The sequence below is a fragment of the Cervus elaphus genome, chromosome X, assembly GCF_910594005.1.
Source record: "Cervus elaphus chromosome X, mCerEla1.1, whole genome shotgun sequence".
Lineage (NCBI taxonomy): Eukaryota > Metazoa > Chordata > Mammalia > Artiodactyla > Cervidae > Cervus > Cervus elaphus.
Window position 1 is genome coordinate 97,741,480 of NC_057848.1, and position 15,977 is coordinate 97,757,456.

The 15,977-nt window shown below is 35.3% G+C and overlaps 1 protein-coding gene across 1 annotated transcript in view; it reads right to left on the minus strand.

Moving 5' to 3' along the window:
- DACH2 (dachshund family transcription factor 2) overlaps positions 1 to 15,977 on the minus strand; it is a 798,949-nt gene that overhangs the window by 600,688 nt on the left and 182,284 nt on the right. The window lies entirely within an intron of this gene.

Here is a 15,977-nt window from a genome sequence, read left to right on the forward strand (position 1 = left end):
TACAATAGAAAATCTTATAGATGATCCCAAGTAATGGTAACATATTTTTCCTCAGTCGACCAAACACATTCAAGTCATCCTTGAATATACAATTGTATATTTATTCCACTTTAGAAAAACTTCAACATTAAAACCAAATTAAAAAATCACCTTTCATGTGTCCCCCATCCTGAACCCCCCCCCACCTCCCTCCCCATCCCATCCCTCTGGGTCATCCCAGTGCCCCAGCCCCGAGCACTTGTCTCATGCATCCAACCTGGACTGGTGATCTGTTTCACACTTGATAATATACATGTTTCGTTGCTGTTCTCTCAGATCATCCCACCCTCGCCTTCTCTCATAGAGTCCAAAAGTCTGTTCTATACATCTGTGTCTCTTTTTCTGTCTTGCATGTAGGGTTTCTGAGTTCAAAGCAAGTTCAATGCACACCACTCTTTCTCCTTCTCCCACCTCCCTATATAAGGATATTATCAGTTACCATAACTTTAAACAACCTAACAGATTTCTCTCAAAAAGAGCAGCATTACAGATTTTCTTTGAATGGTTAAGTGACAGAAACAAATTCGTCCATTTTCAGCTACTGAACGTGCTTACTAGTTTAATAGTTTTTCTTTTTAACCAAAGATACTGCCAGCTTTCACTTTGTCAGATGATTTAAAAATCTCTACCACAATTCTACCCTGCATTAAATGAGATCTAATGGATTAAGAGAGGAGTAGACTTTCTTGTATGTCATGTTGGAAACTTTTCACAGGTACCCGCAAGCCCTGATATAAAAGTAACCTAGGGGTGCCAGTGATGAAAGACTTTGTTGCCATGGCTTCATCTCATAAATCATCAATTATTGTCTGTTATTATAAACGTGACAGCCACATACTGTCATAAAAGGATTTGCATTTTCATCTAGTTTTCAGAATTTTTTCCGGACATCATTTGCTTTGTAAAAGAAATGTCATGACAACCGTTGAAGCATTCATTTGGACTTTTGTCAGTTTGGCATGTCCGCATCCCAACCTCTTTTGCATTATTGAGTAGTTCATAGTTCATAAATGTATCTAAACATGGGTATATAGCATAATAGGCTAATATAGAAGCAATGGAACTCTTTTGGTTGCTATGACAACCAAAACTTATCAATTTCCTGTCACTGTTTTAAAAGAAACACTCTCCAACAACCGTAAATACTAATTACAAACGCAAGCCATTTGCTAACATGTTCAGTTTACAGATTAAAACAGTTCATGCCTAATTTATCATTTAACATGTCCTCCCACATCTGTAGTGTGGTACAGAATGAATAATAACTTTACTTGTTTACAAAATTTCCAACTTTATTTAACTATTTTTACAGTTGTTGGAATCTAGCTGTGCCACCATAAATTCAAAAAAACTCAATGAATTTTTAAAGTGCAAGGAAAGATTCTGAAAGGTAATTTCTGGATTAAGGTTGAAATGTTTGCTTTAATTCTTTCCTATAAATGCTTATATTAAAGAAGACTATCGCATTTTATGTAAAAAAAGTTGCAAAATTTTCAAAAGAACATGTGAAAGAATGTCTTGTCCCACAATCTATTCAGCTAAATGACTAGTAAAATTGGTTAAAATCTGCAATGATTAATTTAGTGAAGGTACCAGCTGAAACTCTGGGAAATCCATCTTTTGAAAGAAAGTAGTAGATTCAGGGGAAAAAATTAAAAATCCATCAGGCAATATAGTCATAGTACTGTATAATCTAATATTATGTCCTCCGTTCTCCACTCACACACATTTTATACAGGCTTTAAAGTACAGACTTCATCTTTTGATGGGGAAGGAGATATGGGCAAGTATTTCTATTTAAGAGAGTAAATAAGAGCAGTGCTACAAATTATTAAACTATCTTTGGAGAATTTTCATGTCTGACTAACACTTGTGAAAATAACAGGATACCATTATCCTATATAGATTTTTTTTAACTAAAGTTATTTTTTCAGCATTCATAAATCACATGACAAAAAAAAAAAAAAAAACTTTGCTAGTGTGCATTATTTTGATTTAAATATTAAGAAAGGAAAGAACCCTGCACTGATCTTGTCTATTGTTTTCCTAACTAATCAACAAATCTAGAACTTGATTAAAATACTTTCACAATTTCCAAAGCTAAATGGGTTCTTCCTAGACTTCAAATAATCACCTAGCATTTCTAGAGAGGCTGATAATTTTTTCAAAATCAAATATAATACACATGATCCAGTTGATTCCCTAAAAAGGAGAAGCTGCAACTTAAAATGTTCGCCTCTGAAAATACCTACAGAATGTGCTGTTTTGTGGGGGATTAGGCAGAACAGATGACTTGAGGGCCCTGTCCCTGTTACTATCTGAACAATACTATTCTTACCAAAATATATAGCTTAACAGGGCCTGCCCTGCCACTCCCATGACAGTTTCACCCCATAACTCCTGTTAATCAACACGGATTATACATCCAAAGAAAGTAAAAATCCTTTAGTGGGTCTCCTTTGGTTGCACAAGAAGGAGTGACAAAGTGCTTCCAACTGCTTCTTAACCCAGCAGCTGTAGCCTCAACACTTTAGGGCTCAGAAGGCCTTCAGACAGCCCGTACTCACAGATGCTCCTCTTCTACCACCAGCTCAATGACTCAGAAGCAGGAATTTTATATCACCACAGTGTTTAAGTGAAAGCTCCAGTGCCCTTATTTCAAGAGGAAATTTGGTCACCTTGAAACAATGAAAACTAATCTGAATGCAGCCAGTCATTGGCTGGAAGTACATGCTCAGTAAAACAAATACTGAAATAAAGTTTGTTTGTTTGTTTTTTTCTTCACAGGTATAGCCACTTCAACTGTGCCTACATCCTGTCTTTTTTTTTTGCATAGACTCCTCATTTCCGAGACAACTTACAAAATGTCATAAGTGCTATACAGTGCTATGAGATAAATAGAAAATAATGTAAATGATAGTAACATTCAATTGCTCAATAAATATTTATTGGATTTGAAGACTAAATGTAGGAAAATTTGCTGGATACTGGAGATAACAGAGGTCAGCAAAACAAAGGCATGGTCCCCACCTTCACAGAGATGATTAAATTTTGTGAGACACGGCAATCTTGTGAGAAACATCCACAGGTCCATCTGATCAACAAGAAAACAAAGACTTAAGAGATGTTAAGTGGTTAGTTTGTGATCAGAGAGCTAGTTATTTACAGTGACGGATTAAACACAAGATTTCTGACTACAAACTAAGCACTCCTACCACTATAACAGTATTTTCAAAAGTGTATTTCATGGGATACCAGTTTTCTAAACCAAAGTTTTTTTAGTCAAAATACTGAGAAATTGTGTATATTACATCTTATAGATTCATAGAGCAAATTAATGAATTACAAGCCCTGAGAAGACCTGTGACATATGAACTTGCTTATTTTTATTTAACATCATATTTCCTGAACTTATTTGACCCAAAACTCTCTCTGAGGAAAAAAGGGATCCACAGTGACTCAGGAACTAATGATAAATTTAGTATATTGGATACAGGCGGCAGGAGGGAGGAGGGTGTTTTACAGAAAGGACATGTATGCTGGAGAGGTGCACGGTACCTTTTAAAATCTATGCATGACCATGGATGGGTGTGACTATAGAAGACTATGATATATTCTAGATATCATGGATGTAGTATGAAATTACTAGATATTATGAAAGAAATGAAGAGATACATGTGGTAAGATAATGAGGTCTATGTACATTGCCAAGATGATGGAAAATTTAGGGTATCAACAAGAAAATGGAACTGGAGAGTTCCCCTGACCTTCTTTTTTAGCCACGTCTAACACTTACTCAGGATTGAGAAGATCAAATCTTCCCCTAATCAAACTTTCCCCTCATGGCTGATTCTGGGACTAGAGCAGCAAATATACAAAATGAGCTTGGGGCATCTTATAGTGCTAGAATGTAAAGAAGTGCTCAGAAAAATATACAGTGACAGGGACATGTAGAAAGTACATGGCAGCCAGGTGAAACAGCACCCAATATTGAAAGCTGGAAAAATTTAAGGAATAAAATGAATAATGTTGTATTGGATCACAAGCCGAAATATAAATTAAGTACCTATGAGACCATAGTGAAAAAGATGAGTGAATAAATAATAAGAGGCAAATCTCCCTTGCAAAAGAATTCCAAATAATTTCTGCAAATGTGTTGCCCTTATGAACGTGAAGCATAAATAACTCCCTGCTCCTTAACTGTGGGCTGCACATAGTGACTTCCTTCCAAAAAACTTCAAAAGAGTACAGCATAGACAGGGAAAAGGAAAAAAATAACTTTATATAGGGGAGAACCTTAGTAAACACTACAGGAGCCAGGTGATCAAGTCAACCTCAACAATGATAAGTCATAATGATAGTATGTATCTTTGAAGTGTTGAAAATGGCACATTACTGCTGAGGTCTTCTTTCCAAAGACATAATTTAACAATGAGAAAAACATCAGACAAACTCCCATTGAGGGGCATTCCACAATACCTGACCTGTACTTCTCAAAATGGTTAAGGTCATCAAAAACAAGGAAAGTCTGAAAAACTAGCAAAAGGCAAGAAGAGTCTAAGGAGACATGATGACTAAACATAAGGTGGTATCTTACATCTTGGGCTTCCCTTGTGGCTCAGCTGGTATAGAATCCACCTGCAATGCGGGAGACCTGGGTTCGATCCCTGGGTTGGGAAGATCTCCTGGAGAAGGGAAAGGCTACCCACTCCAGTATTCTGGCCTGGAGAATTCCATGGACTATATAGTCCATGGGGTGGCAAAGAGTTGGACATGACTGAGCAACTTTCACTTTACATCCTAGAATAGGAAAAGGACATTAGGGGACATTGAAGAAGTCTAAATAAACCATAAATTGAACAATAGTATATCAATACTGGTTCACTAATTGTGACAATTGATTCATTAAGATATTAGCAATGAGGAAACTGGATACAGGGTCTTGTACCCTATTATTGGCAAGTCTCTTGTTCTACCTTTACAATTTTTCTGTAAATTAAAAACTATTTTAAAAGAAAAACTTAATTAAAATGAAAAACCATCATCTCTAACCATTTTGGTGCCAAGCTCAACTTTATTAAAAACTGCTTTATCTCCACATGAATCTCTAACTTAGTCCCCAAAACCACAAGGAGTGATTTTTGAAGAGGGAGAGTTGGACAAACACGAATTAAGGAAAGAACTATTTGTTTATAATGCAACTGAAAAGTAAAATATGTATATACAATTTTTTAATGGGCTGCTTCAAACAGATGTCACCAATTCCCTTCATGTAATGTTCTGAATATAGTGGGAGCTTTATTGCCACAAGTAAACAAACAATAAAAACCACTAACTTTTTTTTTTTCTTTTTTTTTTTTTTTATTTTTCATTGATATGAATCAGCCATAGATTTACACTTATTCCCCATCCCGATCCCCCCTCCCATCTCCCTCTCCACCCGATTCCTCTGGGTCTTCCCAGTGCACCAGGCCGGAGCACTTGTCTCATGCATCCCACCTGGGCTGGTGATCTGTTTCACCATAGATAGTATACATGCTGTTCTTTTGAAACATCCCACCCTCACCTTCTCCCACAGAGTTCAAAAGTCTGTTCTGTATTTCTGTGTCTCTTTTTCTGTTTTGCATATAGGGTTATCGTTACCATCTTTCTAAATTCCATATATATGCGTTAGTATGCTGTAATGTTCTTTATCTTTCTGGCTTACTTCACTCTGTATAAGGGGTTCCAGTTTCATCCATCTCATTAGGACTGGTTCAAATGAATTCTTTTTAATGGCTGAGTAAAATTCCATGGTGTATATGTACCACAGCTTCCTTATCCATTCATCTGCTGATGGGCATCTAGGTTGCTTCCATGTCCTGGCTATTATAAACAGTGCTGCGATGAACATTGGGGTGCATGTGTCTCTTTCAGATCTGGTAAAAACCACTAACTTTTTTATACTTAATATTAGATACATCAACATCAATATAATATATCAATATATTGATATATATGTATATATATCAATATATTGATGCAATATAAATTATACCAATGTAATTTAATGGATTTTTGTAAAATGCTTACAGAATAAAGAATATAAAATAACTATTTTTGTTATTTAGGTTAATTTCAATTTAAAGCAGCATAAGCATACAGCTCTGTTGACTATATTGCAGAAACATACTACTTAGCTAGAAATAGCCATTTTATTTTTTAATATAAATTTATTTATTTTAATTGGAGGTAATTACTTTACAATATTGTAGTGGTTTTGCCATACACTGACATGGATCCATCACGGGTGTACATGTGTTCCCCATCTTGAACTCCCCTCCCACCTCCCTCCCCATCCATCCCTCTGGGTCATCCCAGTGCCCCAGCCCCAAGCACCCCTTCTCATGCATTGAACCTGGACTGGTGATCCATTTCACATATGATAATATACATGTTTCAATGTCATTCTCCCAAATCATCCCACCCTCGCCCTCTCCCACAGAGTCCAAAAGACTGTTCTATACATCTGTGTCTCTTTTGCTGTCTCGCATATAGGGTTATAGCTACCATCTTTCTAAATTCCATATATATGCATTAGTATACTATATTGGTGTTTTTCTTTCTGACTTACTTCACTCTTTATAATAGGCTCCACTTTCATCCACATCATTAGAACTGATTCAAATGTATTCTTTTTAATGGCTGAGTAATATTCCATGTGCAAATGTACCACAGTTTTCTTATCCATTCATCTGCTGATGGACATCTAGGTTGCTTCCATGTCCTGGCCGAAATAGCCATTTTAAATGAAAATGTCCAAATCATCTGACCTCCATCAAATAAAAATCAATGAATTATATATATATATATATATACATTATATATATATATATATACTGTCTATAAGGAGAACCTTTGGTAATGATGAATCAGTTTGAAATGTTTTAAATTCCTCTAATTGTAACAAATCAAAGCATGGCTGCTATTATTAGTAGGCTTGAATATTTTATATGTTTTCACATAATTTACATATTTTTTAAAATCTATAACACTACATATTAGATGATCTATCACTTTGTATCATGAATTATGAGCTATCACTTTACATGAATCTATTGATTGAGCTACATATAATTTTAACATCTTAGTTTTCTAGTGGATTTATTAAGACACTGTTTTACATTTTATGGCTGAATTTTTGAACATTATAATTAGTTTTGAACATTATAATTAGTTAAAAAACAAAAATTCCCAATAATAATCCAAAGTAACAACAGATCTTTGAAGTCCTAATATACTGGGAGGAGGTGAACCCTTTGAGCAAGGGTATTTTTTGTACTGAAAACTCGGGTGTTATGAAAAATAGAAAGCAGGGCATGTCTTTAAGGCACTTCACACATATCTGCAGGACTGTTGAGCACGTTGCCATGGAACATAATTCCTTCAAGAACTACAAACCAAAGAACGACCATTTTGGCATAATAGTCCCATTTCTGAACATTATTTCATAGCATTCATCAAGATGTATTACAAACCCTACCAATTTAGAGACAATGCACCGCCTTTTCAAATGCATTCATACTGGGTCTTAGAATCAACTCCATTTTAGCAACTAATTAGTTACACTGACAAACTTTTAAGAATAGGGCTATAGAATTTTAGAAAAGTACCACTTTCTTTGTAAATTAATGATATGTTCCCCATTTCACAATAATAAGTGGTTATCACCCTTTCCTCTTTATCCTGTCTCAGTCATTTAGCTAAATCTACCCAGCACCCTCCAGAGAAATTCATGGTCTGTCACCTTTCTCACTGCTGTCTAGATTTATGGATATTTTAGCAATCCTTTCATTTTCACATCACTAGGCAACTCTTCTAACTATTAAAAAAAAAAAAAAAAAAAAGGACAGACTTCACCTGAACAGAGACAAGTATCTTACTTACAAGTCTGTTTTCCTTCTATAAATCCACTGTCCTTTCCTTTATATTAAAGAGACACATAGCCTGAAACCTAATGTATTGTACCATCACGTTATTAAATGTAACATGCAGAACATTACATTATTATGCTACACATAGCCAAGAATTTTTTTTTTTTTATGGGATTATGGCAATTAAGTCTTCCTTCACTTTGGGTGATGTGACACTGGCTTGACTATAACATCACTCTACTTAAAGTCTGTGTAAACAACATTATCTTAGTCACTCTGCATTAAATTTCCAACTGTGAGCAAAATGACAAGGTCACAGTGGACAAGAATGTAGGTAATCCCAAGGAAACATCATGCAAATTCCTTGCTCAAGGTTCAAACTGGATTTTCAATAATAGCAAAAAGGAATCTTTTTATACTAATATTATAGTATTATTATCTAAATGCCATCCATGGCAAAGCATCTAGGTATTCTTGGAGACATAGGTTAAGACAAAAGTGTCTATGATTTTGGTGTTTTGTGGATAAAAGATAAATGTTTGCCAAGGCTTCCTTCAGGCTAATAAAAGCGTCTGCACAGAGTAAGGAGTAGCAATAGAACAACTGTAAATGGTTTTGTGAAGCTTCCCTGGTGGCTCAGATAGTAAAGAATTCACCTGCAATGCAGGAGACCCAAGTTCCATCCCTGGGTCAGCAAGAGCCCCTGGAGAAGGGAATGGCTACCCACTCCAGTATGGCCTGGAGAATTCCTTGGACAGAGGAGCCTGAGGGGCTATAGTCTATGGGATTGCAGACTCAGACATGACTGAGCAACTAACACTTCACTTCAAATGGTTTTGTAAAGATCAATTGACATCACAAATGCAAACAATCCTTTTTAGAAATGTGGGTGAAAAGACAAAAGAGCAATGCTTATATTTCCTCCTTTCTTGTTTTTATAAATAAAAATACATGATTTTTATTTTCTCAAAAAAAGCAGAGTGGTAATTTCCTAACAGTCTTCTCTGTTACTTTTTTTTTTTTTTTACACCCAAGATGTGCTGTCTTGAAAATTCTCTGACCTACAGAAACTAGCTAAAAGGTGTGGGGATATCTCTGTTTTGAGTGATTTACTTAGTGCTTATTGAAAAAGTTACATTATTTGATTACATCTCTCTCAAATACATCTCCACTTAGGATAGGTATGATCAGGGAAAAAATAATCTAGATTAACTTGGCACAAGTTCTTCTTCACTGAACTAGTGGAAGTAACACAGTAAGCAAAACAGTGGTTTTCAGAGTATGCTTAAACTGTAGAGCAGGATGCCAATTAGCAAAAATTAGCCATGGAAGTTCTTAAATATGGGCCCAAGGGTCAGTTCACAAATACACCAAAATGGGTAAAAACACTCAAAGGCAACTTATGCAGGATTTTCTAGGCTGATTGTCACATTTGGACAATGAAGGATACACATGTGATCTGTATTAATCTGGAGGTCATTTGAACAAAGTGTGTGAACCACAATTTTCTTGAAATATCTGATGTTGAAACTCTGTAGGAGGTCAGTTCACTTCCTAGGGATGCAACAGTCAAACATTTTTCTCAGGACTATTCATAAAAAGAGAGGTCTAAAAATGTCTTCATCACCAGAGATTGACGGATTTAGATTCTGTTTGCCAGAACTGCAAACTTTCATAAGTAGAAGCTTCACTAAAAACATAACTATGTTCAATATTCTCATAGATAAAAAGTTTCCTTTTTAAAAGTCATTGGAAATAATAGGTATTCTGGGTATTCTGTGCTTGAGATAGTATATATACTTGTATTTGAGCGTGTGAGTCTGTGTGTTTTATGGTATATTTGCAATTCCAGGAGTTTAAATAAGATCAGTTTCAAGTCTCTCCATTTTATATTTTAATCTCATAATATTAGATAGTTATGCTTCTGAGTGTTCTTTCTGGTACACATAGAATCTAAGAAATCCTGAAAACTCTTTGTTAAACCTCAGGTTAAAGATCCAGATCTTCCTAATGAAAAGACTCTCCAAATGCAAAATCCAATTACTTACTCCCCCTCTATCCAAATAGAAATACAAAATAATCAACCTGAGTCCTCTCAACACTTTAAGTAGCTGTGTGCAGCACCATAAAAGCACTGCTAGAAACAAATCTTAAGTGAGCTGCAAATACTGAATAGTCTCTTCTTTGAATCTGAAATCTGCATAAAGTGAGTTTGAAAAGAAACAAAAAGCCACAATAAACAGTGGTGGAACTTTGATTGCATTTTCAGCATTTGTAATATGATGCTTCAGAGTATGCAACATTGAAGATTAATTCAAGATGGTGTGTTATGACAGTCTAGTCCTTCTAATGCTGAACACCCACTTCCCTCTTCTATCCCACCCACATCCCCAATTGTCCTTGAATTAAGAGACACACAAGATAAAGAGGATAAACTCATGATCTTAAATAAGTGAGAAAGTGTTACAACAGTTTTACAAATTGATAAAATTCAATTTTGTCTTTATGCTTTATGCACAATAAGCAAATTGGGGTTCAAGGAAAGGGGGTGACATGTATCATAGATCAAAGGTTATAGTTTGTTTCTAAGAGATTGCTTAGTCAAACATCCTAATTTTACAGATGTAGCAACTGAGGTCCCAAGCCACAGAGTGATTTTCAGGGTTGTTAAGGCCATGAACTTTTGACTTGAAATTTTCCAGAGCTCTTCCTGCTACACCACACAATCTCATCAAATGAGGCTTTATGAGAAAGTGCTTTGTAACCTGGAAAATTGTTTTCAAAATTTTACATACTATTTGTATGCTTATCAGAACCTCATATATTTTAAATGAAAAACAGTGACAAAAATAGTGTCAGTAAACATTGTTATGTGCACTAAGTGATCAGAATCAATGTTTCATCTGTAATGTATAAGCATGGAAGAGAATCAATAAAAAAACAATCATTTTTTCTTCAAAGAAATATTTGTTTAAAAAAAAATACCTACAACATTTGCAAGAATGTTGGGAAATAGGAACTCTTATATAATGTTAGTGGGAGGGTAAACCAGACCAGCTTTAAAGAGCAATTTGGCAGTAACAAATTAAATTAAAGTCCACAGGTCAAAAATCTCACTTACGACTTATACACCAGAGAAATTCTCCAACATGGGCACAAGAAAACATGATGTTCATTACAGTACTGTTTAAAGAAAAAAAAAAAAGCTAACCAAGGTTTATTTTGAAAATTCTGTCAACCTAATTGAATCTCCTTTTATAGGTGTTGTCTGATTTTTTTTTACAAACATTTATTTTAAGTTCAGCAAATATATTTTTGGTCCCTCTAAAAGTAGTCATGTTCCCAGAGTGTTCTCCGTAGCCCAGTCACCTACAAAGATTCATATACACCATGGAATATTACTCAGCCGTTAAAAAGAATTCATTTGAATCAGTCCTAATGAGATGGATGAAACTGGAGCCCCTTATACAGAGTGAAGTAAGCCAGAAAGATAAAGAACATTACAGCATACTAACACATATATATGGAATTTAGAAAGATGGTAACGATAACACTATATGCAAAACAGAAAAAGAGACACAGAAATACAGAACAGACTTTTGAACTCTGTGGGAGAATGTGACGGTGGGATATTTCAAAAGAACAGCATGTATACTATCTATGGTGAAACAGATCACCAGCCCAGGTGGGATGCATGAGACAAGTGCTCAGGCCTGGTGCACTGGGAAGACCCAGAGGAATCGGGTGGAGGGGGAGGTGGAGGGGGGATCGGGATGGGGAATACGTGTAAATCTATGGCTGATTCATATCAATGTATGACAAAACCCACTGAAATGTTGTGAAGTAATTAGCCTCCAACTAATAAAAAAAAAATAATAATAAATAAAAGTAGTCATGTATGGATGTGAGAGTTGGACCATAAAGAAAGCAGACTGCCAAAGAACTGATGCTTTTGAACTGTGGTGTTGGAGAAGACTCTTCAGAGTCCATTGGACTGCAAGGAGATCAAACCAATCAATCCTAAAGGAAATCAGTCCTGAATTTTCATTGGAAGGACTGATGCTGAAGCTGAAGCTCCAATACTTCAGCCACCTCATCCGAAGAGCTGATTCACTGGAAAAGACCCTGATGCTGGGAAAGATTGAAGGTAGGAGGAGATGGGGATGACAGAGGACGAGATGGTTGGATGGCATCACCGACTCGATGGACATGATTTTGAGCAAGTTCTGGGAGTTGATAATGGACAGGGAAGCCTGGCATGCTGCAGTCCATGGGGTTGCAAAAAGCTGGACACAATTGAGTGACTGAACTAAACTGAAAACTATATTGGCTATCCTGAGACTGGTATGGTAAAACTGTAGTTCCTGATTTTAGGACAGTGGAACAAAACAATAATTTCAAACATTATTATAATATTTTTAATGCTATAGTACACAATATATTTCAGCTTCATGACCTCCTCTGAATGTACGGTAAGTATGTAAGTGGGTGGCCCCATGGGAAATAGATGGGGAAACAATGGAAACAGTGAGAGACTTTATTTTCTTGGGCTCCAAAATCACTGCAGATGGTGACTGCAGCCATACAATTAAAAGACACTTGCTCCTTGGAAGAAAAGCTATGATAAACCTAGACAGCATAGTAAAAAGCAGAGATATTACTTTGCTGACAAAGGTCCATAGAGTTTTTTCAGCAGTCATATATGGATGTGAGAGATGAACCATAAAGAAGGATGCTTTTTTTGAGCAAACTCCAGAAAATAGTGAAGTACAGGGAAGCCTGGAGTGTTGCAGTCCATGGGGTCACAAAGAGTCAGACATGACTGAGCAACTAAAAAAAATATACATATATACATATACACACATATAATGAAATTAGGTGTTTGGGTAATTAGTCTGATTCTAGTTGTCAGGTTATAAAATATATTGATCCAACATATATGAACTTTGAAATCAAACAGCCTTGATTCAAATGCTAGCTCAGTATTTATAGGCTGTGGGGCCTCAGATAAATCACTAACCTTCATTGTACCTCAGTGTCATGATCTGCAAAACAAGGATCACAATAATAGCCCTTGTTTTATTGGGCTGTCATGATGATTAAATGAACTAATACATGAAAAATCACCAGGGGTATCATGTTTGAAAACTGTTAGATACTATAATGTTCTGGCAAAAAAAAAAAAAAAAAAAAAACTAGTTCATCAAAATGTATCCTGAATAAACTTATTTCTATGTCTACATTGGTCAAATGCATCAAAAAGTCACTTATTTCTTAGATTCTCTACCTTTGAAGACTAACCAATTAACTAAGAATCTCCACTTGTTAAGGATTTTAGGGAGCGGTTTTAATTCATTACTATATTTAAACATAGTTCATCTGTATCACACAACAGCTTACTTGTGATCAAAACTATCTGCTGATCTAGAAAGGGCAGCACTGTCCACCCAAATTTTATTTAAGTAAATAAACATCAGCTATTTTACACGGTGTCATATGTGTTGACCAGTTGGCCAACAGTTTCTCATCTTTCATATGTGTCTGTATTAAATCTGCAAGTAGAATAATATGTCAACAGGTGAAAGGTGGGGATTTTTTAGTTAAGATTTGACATTTGGCATTCTTTTCTTTCTTTTTCACTTTTCTCTTTTTTAAAATTCTTCTAAGTTTCTCATCAAAAATGACAATGTTAATTTACCATCCTGACTAAGGATTTATTGTATAGATGATAGGGGTTGTTAAAGCAAGTTTAGCAGTGGGTATTTTTCTTTTCTCTTGATTTCTTTTTTCCTAGAGAGATTGGAACTTAATTGTTTCCTTTTTAGACAAATATTCTTTTGGATTGCCAGTGATGAAGGGGTATACAGATGTCAAAAGCAATGTATAACAGTGGGATTATGTGCTAAGGTCCAGGGCAAGACAGGAAAAACAAGCAAAGTCCAGATCAGTCCAAGCTACTTCTTAGTAAATTCTCAAGTGACCAGCTTTTGTTTTATCTTTGCCAATGCCTATCAAAAGTTCAAATAAAGTTTTGTTGTGTTAACTACTTACATTTCTTTTATTTCTTATTTTAACCATTTGTAAAAACAAAGGAATTTCACTAGATAAAATTGGGAATTTGTTTAAAGGCAAGCCAATTTAAAATAACACATGGCTTTCTTCCTATTAAAGCACCATAAATAGGGCTTTATATAGTACCCTTAATTATATGACAGAACCTATACCTAAATATTCTCTTTTGGACATAGAAGAAATGATCTTTCATGCTGCATTGCGTTGATAAACATGAAAACAAAAATTCATGATTTTATCTTAGTTTTCAAACCACATTGAGGTAAAACTATCTTGTCTATTTCTATATTGTAAGAAAAATGTCACAAAGTGTATAACCACAATTTTTAATATCAGGAGAATTATTTACAAGCACTCCACTTATTATTTATATACTTTATATGAATTTTCCATCATCAAGACCTTTGGGTGCATTTATAACATACTGTGATTTTTTTTTTTTTAAATCACAGAGGACCTACAATTTAAACTAAAGGTTGCAAACTAAGTCCATAGGCTAAATTCAGACCACAGATGGGTTTTGCTTTCCCTGCATAGTATTGTTTTTTTGTTTGTTTGTTTGTTATTTTGGTCTTTATTGACTTTGTTACCAACATTTAACAATTGGAGAATTTCATATAAAATTCTGGATTCCCAGCTTCTCTTAAACAGTCAGATACTAACAACACTGAGCCTGAATTCCCATTCTGGTAGCAATCAGCTGAGTTGAGTAATAGCTGCCACCTTTGGAGAAGGAAATGGCAACCCACTCCAGTATTCTTGCCTGGAGAATCCCATGGACAGAGGAGCCTAGTGGGCTACAGTCCATGGGATTGCAAGAATCAGACACGACCGAGCAACTAAACCTACCTTGGAAAGAATATATGCTCTCCTGGTCACCACAGCCCCCACCACTCCCTATTGCTTTTGGCCTTTCATTTATGCTACCATCCTTGCTTTGGTAGGTATTAGAATTTGCAAGTCTCCTGTTTCTCTGTAGTTTCTGCATCAGTACATACGCTTTCAAAAACATTTCACAGTTTTTCTCAGATTACAGCAAATGAAAAACTGCATATATAATGTGTGTTCTGATTCATATATCTGCATATGTAATGTGTATTCTGATTAATCTAGAAGTAAATCTATACAGTTATAAAATGTTTTGTTTAATTTAGAGAAAAAAGTTGACATTAATTTGCATGTCATTTTACTTTTAAAAAGTCAATTTCAATGCCTGAATTCAATTGCATTTATATAAAATCAAAAACACTTATTTTCAATATCCCAAACTTAACCTCAAAGCTCAATCCATTTAAACTTTTTCAGTTAAAATCATTCATTAATTAAATCTAATGAGCTCTAGTCTCCCTAACACTGAAGTTAGAGTTTAAAAATAAGTTTAGCACTTAAGGAGGCACATCCACTGCTTCAGGTCACTTGGATATTCTTTAGTGTGCATGATATTTAAAAGTAACATTCAGTACAGAAAATACCCCAGATATTTGAAACACCACTCTGATGATTTTCATTTTCCATGTTGAAAACCCAGGACAAATCACATGATATGGCCCCCATCTTTCCAACAACCCTATGACATTTTCCTTGTAGAAAAAAATACAGATAAAACATGCATCATGAGCAGCCCTGAAGGAAGGGGGCAAAATTCACCAAAGGGTGACTTAAACTGAAGAGGGGGTGTTACTGGCAGGCAATATCAAAATGTACTTTAGAATCATGGGTTGCCCTCCTTGTCCCTTACATCTCTGTTAACCACCCATTCTTTTTTTCCATTACAACCTAAAAGGTATGAAGCCTGGAGCAATATGGTGTCTCTGGTTGCAACTTAGCTGAAATTGTCATATATATGAAGTATAAATCTTAAGAGTTTCAAATACTTTAAAAATGTATTTTTAGAGTAAAAACAATTTCAAATATTTTAGAACTAGTATCATGCCTACAGCATATATATCTGTG